The sequence below is a fragment of the Zingiber officinale genome, chromosome 4B, assembly GCF_018446385.1.
Source record: "Zingiber officinale cultivar Zhangliang chromosome 4B, Zo_v1.1, whole genome shotgun sequence".
Taxonomy (NCBI): Eukaryota; Viridiplantae; Streptophyta; class Magnoliopsida; order Zingiberales; family Zingiberaceae; genus Zingiber; species Zingiber officinale.
Genome location: NC_055993.1, coordinates 72993469 through 73003798, shown reverse-complemented (window position 1 = coordinate 73003798; position 10330 = coordinate 72993469).

Here is a 10330-nt window from a genome sequence, read left to right as displayed (position 1 = left end):
CTTTTTCTCAATCTTCCTTGGTGAGTGGGACTTGGTAATATCCCTGATATGCATCCAGTATGCATATTAGTTCACATCTAAAGGTAGAATCCACGGCCTGGTTGATGCGAGGTAGGGGATAGAAGTTCTTGGGGCATGCCTTATTGAGATCTCTGAAGTCGATACAGACCCTCTATTTATTTCCTGGCTTAGCCATAGGACCACATTTGCTAGCCAGCTCAGGAACTGTACCTCCCGAATATAACTGACTTCTAGTAATTTGTGTTGGGGTTTTTCGGGCCGCAAAAACCGCTTTTTGCATTGCAGAAACCCTGAAATACCCATGCCACTAGATCCGTGCGAAGATTAAAATTTCGTAAAAACTTTCACGTACGAGTTTTCTAAGCCTAGATCTACTTTAGATCTACAAGATAAGAATTTACCCTTGATGCGAAGCCCTTCGTTTAATCCCGCTCGTCCAAGGTTCGCCGGATCTCGAAAGTGTCAAAGTAGATACTCCTCTATGTGTATCCACACAAGCAAGAGATGGAGAAACCAAACAAAAAGGTGTGCTAGCACCTTTGAATGGTTCGGCCAAAGAGGAGGAGAGGGAGAGAAGAAATCTAGAGAGGAAGAAGAAGGAGTGAATGAGAATCAATTCTCACTAGTAACTCCCAAAAAGTGGTCGGCCACCTTCAAGTAAGAGGTTATATACTCCATGGGATTTCAAGAGTCAAAAACTCTTGATCTCCCTCATGAGGTGGCACGCCATGAAGTGGTCTTGATGATGTGGAGCATCATCATTGGCCCACTCTTTGCCAACTCACCAATAAGATGGCAAATGGTCAAGTCAAATTTGACCCTTCATCTTTCTCTCAAGTCAAGTCAAACTTGATCACTTCTCTCCCTTGGTTGATCTAATCTAACCATTGGTTCAAGTCAATTTTAATTTAATGAATCTCTATTCATTGAATTAAATTAATTAAATGAGTCTAAGTCCAAATTAGACTCACTTAACACATGAACCAAATTGAGTCCAACTCAATTAGCTTAATTTAGATTACTCTTAATCCAATTTGGTTCATCACATGAACCTAATCCTTTAGTTTCATCAAATGAACCTAATCTCCATCTAATTGTCCTTTGTGTGTGACCCTATAAGTTCTTATAATATTGGCAACGCTCCTAAACTCATTTAGAAGCATAAGTAATGAGCGGTATCTAGCAACACATCATTACTACCCAAGTTATAAGAATGTTGAGATCCAACATCACCTTGTGACTACTAATTGTGACTCTTCACAATATATGACATTGTCCTTCTATCCTAGACATCTAGATTGATCAATATGAGGCATAGACTGTGTCATCCTCTAATCAATCTAAATCTTGAACTCCAAGTAGACTCACTCAATCAAATGAGCTCAATATCTCATATTGACTCATTTGGGCATGGTCATGCACTTAGTGGTATCACTCTATCAAGAATATCGATGTCACTCCCGTTATATAGGAGGGATAGATCTCATCTACATCACTCACATCCCTCCGCATAATTTGTTACATACCCAGTAATCGCCTTTATAGTCCACCCAGTTACGGGTGACGTTTGACGAAGCCAAAGTACGTAACTCCTTATGCAGGGAACCATTGTGACTTCAGGTCCAAGGACTAGTAGTCATACTAATAGCCACATGAGAAAGTATATGACACTCATATAACGATCCATGATACTTTCTCATTGCGAGTCATTCGGTATACATTCTCCAATGCATACCCATATGTCAACTTGATATCTCCATATCCATGACTTGTGATATCAAGTCATCGAGTTGACCTACATGCTAGTCTTGTCGCATTAACATTGTCCCTGAATGTTAATACTTGACTAGGAATGATTAAGAGTAGTGTTCCCTATATCATCTCACTATCGATTCAACCAATCGATTGATATAGGTAAGAACCTTCTACTCAAGGACGCTATTATACTTAGTTATTTGGCACCAATACAAGTAAGTATAATAACCAAAAATAAATTCCTTTATTTATATACAAGATTATGATACAACGAGTCCATACAACAATCATCAAATGATTGGCTCTAAGGCTCTAACTAACAATTTGTTCACCTCCGCCTAGATTATTTTATTCTGTTCGATCTTAAAATTTCATTTTCTTTGCTTGACTGGCTGGGAATCTAGATAGACATGGAGTACATGTTCCATGATTGTAGGTGAGATGCCTGTGATTTCCTTGGGTTCCTAGGCAAAGACATCATTATTATGCGTTAGACATCCAACGAGTTTTGCTTTAAGCTCCGAGGATAGATCAGCCGCCACTTGCGTAGTAGCCTCCAGTCGGCCTGGTCGAATTTGCACCTCTTGTTTTTCTTCATAGATGAGTGTAGGAGGAGCTTCACGGATAGTGTTGACCTCCGTCCACTGAATCTTTCAAGCGGCGTTGGCCTCCGTCTTGACAATATCAACGTAGCACTTGTGAGCTACCAGTTGATCTCCTTTAGCTTCTCTGACCTGATCATCCATGGGGAACTTTATTTTTTAGTAGAAGGTTGACACAACTGCTCGAAAAGTTGATCGATGCATTTTCATTAAAGGCTCCTCCCCTAAGAATATTGTCAGCTTTATTTGGCCGTGCGACTAGGCCTTATTGCCCGTGAATCTATATAACATAGTCATCATAGGCTAGAGCTCACTTCATTGATCTGCAGCTGTTTGAATTTTTGTTTGAAGATGATGTTTAACGAGCAAATTGTATCAACAAAGATGTGATAAATGTTATAATTGACTATAACAACCTTATTTATTAAAGTATCGTCGTGGAGTACTTCGACCCCTTCCAATCTTTAGGTTCGAAGCTTATTTCAAGTCTCCTTGCATGCTCTTGACTACAACCAACCGTGTGGATCTCCAGTCGGCGGGCCTGTAACTTTCTCGCCTGATTGGAGTCTCTATCAGTCGGGCCTCCTGCGATCATGCCAAAATCCCCCCCCCCCCCCCCCCCCGAGTGGTGTTATTGCGATTCTCCCCTTATCGTGTTAGGGGAGGTGCTCCTGTTGGACCTGGGTAGGAGCCTGGGCCCGGTCTCCTTATAATTGGGGTGTTCTTTGACGTCATTATGTGCCTTGGTAGTCTCTTCAGGATGGTCCATTTGGTCGCTAATAACAACAATGAGTGGGCGACGGTGAGCGCTGATGGAACCCTTGGTTGGCTATCTGCTGATTCCCCATATCATGATAATCCTGGTGATCATGGGTATCCGACCAGTGATATGTGCAAAACCTTCACAGAGCCCATCTAGGGGGATTGGGGTATCTTGCTCGCTTGACCTCCACGTGTTGTACGTCATAGGGTCGCAATACTTGATGATGAGGCTAAGGGCATGTTCGGGTCCTTTATGTGGAAGAGAAGGTGGTGCTTCGCGTTTGGGAGGTGAGGCCTGCGCAGACATGGAAATTTCCTTCTTTCGGGCAGATTACGCCTCTTCGATATTAATATACTTAGTCGTTTGACCGAGTAGATGGTCGAAGTCTCTGAGAGCCTCCTGATAAGGAAGCGAAAGAAATCATTATCTCCGAGCCCTTGAGAAAATGCACTCATAAGAATTTTCGGGATGGATGAGAGGACATCCATGACTACTTGATTAAATTTCTTGATGTATGTCCTGAGCGTCTCTTTGGCCCTTGTTTGAGTGAAAAGAGACTCAGGAGGGTTTTGTGGTAACTGCGATCGCTAACGAAATGATGAAGGAAAGTCTTGAGGAAATCCTTAAAACAACAGATAGATTCAGCCGGAAATCTCTTGAATCACCTCTGTGCTGAGCCAGAGAGTGCAGTGAGGAACACTAGGCACTTCACGTCGTCCGTGTATTAATGAAGGAGGGCGGCGTTTTCAAACTTGAGAAAGTGATCTTCAGGGTCAGTTGACCCTCCATATTCCCCTATCATCAGGGGTTGATAGTATTTTGGCAGTTTGTCTCCTAATATTTCCTGGGAGAACAACATACTTGCTTCTTCGGGAGAGTCGTTGACTCTTGGGGATTTCCCTTGTGTACATCCCGCACGGGCACATCCTCAATAGGCAATATTTAGGGCCTTTCCTCTCGGCCCATTTCCCCAATCGAAGTGTAGAATAGTACCCAGTGGCGTGCTATTGGGGAGGGTGGCACAGGCGGTAGGTTAACCCGCTAAATAAGTGGTTGTGCAAACCTCATCGCTGGTGGAGGAACTGGATGAAACTCAACCGAGCCTTCTACTTGAGTCCTTTCAGTATGAGGACATGTCTTGGATGTAGCCAGATCGTGTGACAACGTGCCAACGATGGCTGCTTGCTATTGTTGTATCATCTTTTGAGCCCGGGTTGTGACCAGCAGCTCAAAATCTTCTTGAGACAAGGTGATGGTAGTGAATCGTCCAGCTTCTTCCATCTCTACACTTTAGATTCAGGTAAAAGTTACCACAGACGATGCTAAATTTGATCATGTCTGAAAACTAGATAGATGACGCGCTGGGTAGGTGTCTGCGCTGTTGACTGTGTGAAGACTTTGAATTGGAGAAAAAAGGGGCTTCCTCTTCCTCTCTGCACACACTAAAAAGGGAAGATAAGATGTATGTTCCCAAAAATCAGGGATGAGATCCCTAGTGAAGGTCCTTTGACACTCAAGTTAGTATGATGTCCGAGCAAGAAAAAATAGAGAGAAGAATAGTAGAATGCATGCATGTAAGTAAGAATATTATAAGGCGTGTACCTTGCCAACGGAGAAGATCCCTTTTTGTATACCACCTCTCATAATCTCCATAATTAAGAGGTAGCAAAGAATGTTAGAGGTTGCTGAGTAAGGGAAGACATATAACCTAGATGATGTACAATAACCTTTCGATGAATCTTCCGTTACCCATATGTGCACTTCTTTTATCTTTTATAACTTACGCCAATAATAAGACGATTAAAGGAATATGCTGTCATAAGTTGTCGGCCGATGAGAAGTGCAATCACCTTCGAAGAAAGTTCTAGTGACTCATATTATAATAGAGAAATATTCTCTAACAAATAGTTGTTATTCTGACAGGTTATTGTGATTCTCTAACCATATTGTCTGCTAAGTGTATCTCGGCCGAATCTATAAATCAGCTGATTATATATCCTTCCTTCCCTTAAGTTTCTCAGTTATGTATTGGGTGGTGCTGGAGATCTGATATGGAAGTAATATGAAGCTAACTCCCTTAGATCTGATCTGTTCTTTAGCCGACCGGCCACGTACTGAGATACTTGTCTAAGGAATTGGGAATTGAGTCCTTTGAAATTCAATCAGTACTTTAAGTCGATCACCCCATATGAGAGAAGATTTGCCTTTGAAATAAGAACCTGAGATATGAAAGTTCAACCAAGTTTCTAAGGAGAATTGGTTTCCTGTATGTATAAGAGACGAGAATGCTGAGTTGTCTAAATCTGATCGTAGTTATTACCGACCGACTTTATGAAGAAGAACTGACATGTGAAAAAATCTATAGGGTCGACCGATTATATGATGAAAAATTTGTACTGAGTGAGAAGTTGGGTCTCCTTATTCTGACTAGACATATGACCGGTCGGATCTGTGATAGGTCAGACATCCCTTAAACTCGGTCGACTATCAACTACTCGAATATATAGTCATCTCTATACTAAAAGTCTTAGTGTTTGATGAATAACAAAGTCTCATAACAAAAATAACACGCTGAATATTATCTTCGTTTGACTTTAATTAATACATTATCTTAACTTTGATTTACTATATTATGTCTAATATTCCATATCAATATGTGTTTAGTTTCTTGAACATCTGCTTGCTTTGAGTGTCGGTTAGAAATGGCAAGATGTTGATGTTTTGTTTTTTTGGGAGGAGGAGGATTGATGCACAAATGGATAATGTTCAGATCGTAAATGTCTTATGTATGGTTAACATTTTTCACCGATATATTTTTTTATTGATGTTTTTTTTATATTTTTCAGTACATATATACTTAGAGGATTAAAATAATATTTCAAGTCAAATTTTCTTTTAATATTGATATTGTGATCACGAATTCAGTCATATAATTTTGGCTTAAAAGAATAAATTAAATTAATTTTATAAAATTACAAGTATTTTTATCAATAAAAAAAGAATATTTAAGACATAATGCATCAAAGTGTTTTACTTCTTACTATTTTATTAAAAAATCTTCCCTCTTTACTAACTAACTTTGGTGAAACCTAAAATATATTTACGTTAATATTCTTTTTTCTATTTACACTAAAAATAATTCCAAGATTTATTAGTAATTCCACAAGCGAAACAATCAGTGATCAAGAGTTCGAGACTCAGCTACAGCGTATTATTATGAATTTTTTTCATCATTAATTTTTTTTCTGGTTGTTTTATATAAAAAATATAGTTCTCTTTAATCCCATATCTTAAAATTGACAACACTATGTTCAAAGAAGTTTCTATAAATATTTTAGACTAACGATGTTAAAAAATATATTTTTCTTAATTTTTTTACTAAAACAAGTATAATATTAAATTAAAATAATTTTTTGCATAGGGAAGCCTGTTATAGTAGTTTGTTGCTGAGATTCTTTAGTGTCCTTGTTTTTTGCATCAAAGTGTTTTTGCATAGGGAAGCCCATTATTATATTACACACGCAACGCGTATAAATTTGCCCTTGTTTTTTTTTTCGGCGTTTTATCACACGGCACATTAAAAGTTTGGAATTTTCAAAAGGTGTTATTTATTCTATTTAAGATCAATTAAATATTCATGTAAATTACTATATCCTACTCCATAAAAATTTTCTATTAATTATTAAGATAAATTAAAAAGTATAATGATGAGTGATCCGTATCATTTAATTGTATATTTTATTTAAAGAAATTTTTTTTATAAATTCGTCATATCTGAAATCGTGGGTATCTGAATGATAATTTGAATGCCCTATCGTTGTACAATAGTCACAGAGATAAAAAATAATAAATCCAACTGGCCTTAGGATGACAGGCCCGACCCTATAGAATTTTCAAAAAAATAGTATTTACTCCCTTTTAAGATCAATTAAATATTCATGTAAATTACTATTATGTTATCCACAGTGATTTATCTATATGATAAATCTAGTTAGCATAGATGATGGATCCGACTCCATAAAAATTTTCTATCAATTATTAAACTAAATTAAAAAGTACTAATGGCAGGTGGTTCAAAAGTCTAACATCCTTTAGTTGCTTATTCTATTTGAAAGAAAAATTTCTACAAATTTACCATGCCTGAAGATCGAACTGCGGATGCCTGAGCGATAATCTGGATGTCCTATCATTGTATCATAGTCCCGGAGATAAAAAATGATACACCCTGCTAGCCCTGGGGTGACTGGCCCTACTCTATAGAATTTTTCCATTTGCCGCCAGAATAAATCAGAAAGTGCTAGTAGCGAGCAGCCAAAAGTCCAACATCTTTTGATTGCATGTCCCATTTGAAGAAAAAATTCTTACAAATTCACCATACCCGAGATAAAATCGCGGGTGCCTAAATGATAATCTGAATACCCTGTCGTTGTATCATAACCTTAGGGGCATAAGAATTTATCTATATGTATCTTACTATGGGGTCGATAATACTAAATCATTTAGGAGGAACGATACCACATTTTACTCTACCTTAATTTCCAAAGGCACTTCATTTCAATTTTTTCCAAAGAACCCATTTAATTTTAAAAATATTTTTTTCCAGCTTTTAACAGTAAATTAATGTAAAAAACTAAATTTATTTATTTAAATCGAATCAAATTAAATCGGATCGAAACAAATTAAAAATAAAAAATTAATTTTTATACAAAAGTAAAAAACTATGTATATATCTTAATTTTAAAGTTTTAATAAAAAACGAAGGTTAATAAAAAATTATAAAATAAAAAAACATTAATAAAAGCAATAAATAAATATCTTTTTAATGTTATTGCTATCTATTTTAATAGCTAATTACAAAAGAAAAAAAATGAAATAAAATTTAAAAAGGAAAAAAAAGGAAAATTAAATAACTAAAAATATAAAAATTTACTTTAGTGTGATTTTGGTTAAAGCATCATCATTTTAGTATTGTTTTAGTCAAAATATCACCATCTTGATATTGATTTCGTTAAAACAATACTTTGATACTAATTTCTTCAAAGCATTACCATTTTTGTGATGATTTGGTCAAAGCATCACTACCTACGGAACCATGTTGAATTTTTGAAAATAGGTTGTGTAAGGCTATGAAGTCTTTGAATCTGAGATTTTAAGATACGTTGACATTAAGGAGCACTGGAGAAATCTACTTAGATTGAGTTTTATCAAGCTATCTAAGATCATCAATAAATTTTGTAAATTCATTGATGGATATAGAAGATTTATAATTCTAAAATCTTGACGTGGAGTGGAAGAGAAGAATGTAGAAAAGATAGATATTATATATAATTTGTTGGTGCAAGGTGTACCAGAATCAAATCTGAGTTTTGATATTGTTAAAGATTCAAGTTAAGTCATGTTGTAATATGATGATTTGACTAAGTGTGTAGGCTATTTACTCAAACAGGAAAGCCTTGATCACGAGTAGGCAGTAAAGTCCAAACATGTTTGGAGGACTTGAAGCTTGGCATGTAGGTTGAGGTAAGCAACTGGAGTGGAGCGACGGGAAGGTCGTGTTCCGAGAAGGGGCAAATCTTAGGTCGCTGATCCAACTGAAGAAACCAATGGAGGTTTCTAAGTTGAGATTAATACAGTTCTAACTATCATGCTCATGCATATTTAATATCTATTATCTAACTTTGTTTTGTAAGATCAATATCCATTATCTAACTTTGTGTTACAAGATCATATGACCCCTTGAACTTTAAAGGGTCATAATTTTTGACTTAGAATCAGAATCAGGCTCTATCAGTGGCCACGTGTCCATAACTCAAATATCTTCATTTTCACAAGGGTTCGATCGACTGAAGGGAGGTTCAGTAGATTGATCAGAGCATTTTATCAGTCGATCGAACAAAGGTTTGGTCTACTGAACAAGCAAAAATAGAGAAATAGATCAGGCTCGCAAACATGGTATCACAACATGATCGATCAACCAAACCTAAGGATTGGTCAACAGAACAATAAAATCATTAATGACAAAAAAGGTTCAGATCGAAGCGAAGAAAGGCAATTTGAGGGATCGGTCAACCAAATAAGCTGATTAGTCAACCGAACAATTAATGTACTTAATGCAACAAAGATCGGATCTCGGCAAAGAAGGAAATCCAGGTGTTTAGTTGATCGTTAAAGAGATCGGTCGACCGAAAAGATTAGTCAACCGAACGTCTTTTCGGTTGACCGAACATGGCTTATAAAAGAACAGCTCGAGGTTTGAGCCATGTCAACTTTTCTGATCTACTCTCTGCTCGTTGTCTGTGCTACTACTACTCTACTACGCTTCAACCTTATGTACAAGCTACGACACCAAAAAGTCTCTGACGATCTACACCTTCTATTCTTTGTCGGTATATTTATTTTAGCTTACATTATTATTATTATAACAAGATAATAGTGTGTTACTATCGTTCCTACTCTTTGTACGAATTATATCTTTTCTGAAGATTTCAGAAAGAGAAATCCTAGTATATTAAGGATCGCGGGTCTTAGAGTATGAGTCGACACAGACTCTGAACTAAGTAAATAATTGTCTCTTTTGTACTGCTTTTATTTTATTATTTCCACTGCTTACTTTGATTCAGTTTTACGATAAAGAAAAGATTTTTAACTGACGAGATTTACCACTCCTCTCTCTCGTCTATCCGATCCTTCATAATTCTAGTTTTGAGCCTCTTACATAAAGTTATGGGTCCGTGCCAATTGACACACCAATTGAATTTTTGTAAACACATTGTGCACAGCTAGGAAGACCTTGAATTTGAGACTTTAGGGTATAATGAGACTGAGGAGCACTACAAAGACCTACATGACTTAGATTGGGTCATATCAGAGATGGCTAAGAGTATCAATAGGTTTTGGTTGAAACTCATTGATAGACATAAAAAATTTGGAATTCTAAAACCTGAACATGAAGTGGAAGAGGAAAGTATAGAGAAGGTAGCTAGATATGGTGTGCAACCCTGGTTCTGAGTCTCCTGCACGAAGTTATGGGGTTGGTGCCAATTGACACGCCGACTGAATGTTTGAAGACAAATTGTGCACTACTAGAAAGATCTTGAATATGAGACTATAGAGCACATAAGATTGAGGAACACTTTTGTCCCATCAGAGCTGACTAAGACCATCAATTGATTTTGGTCGAAACTTATTA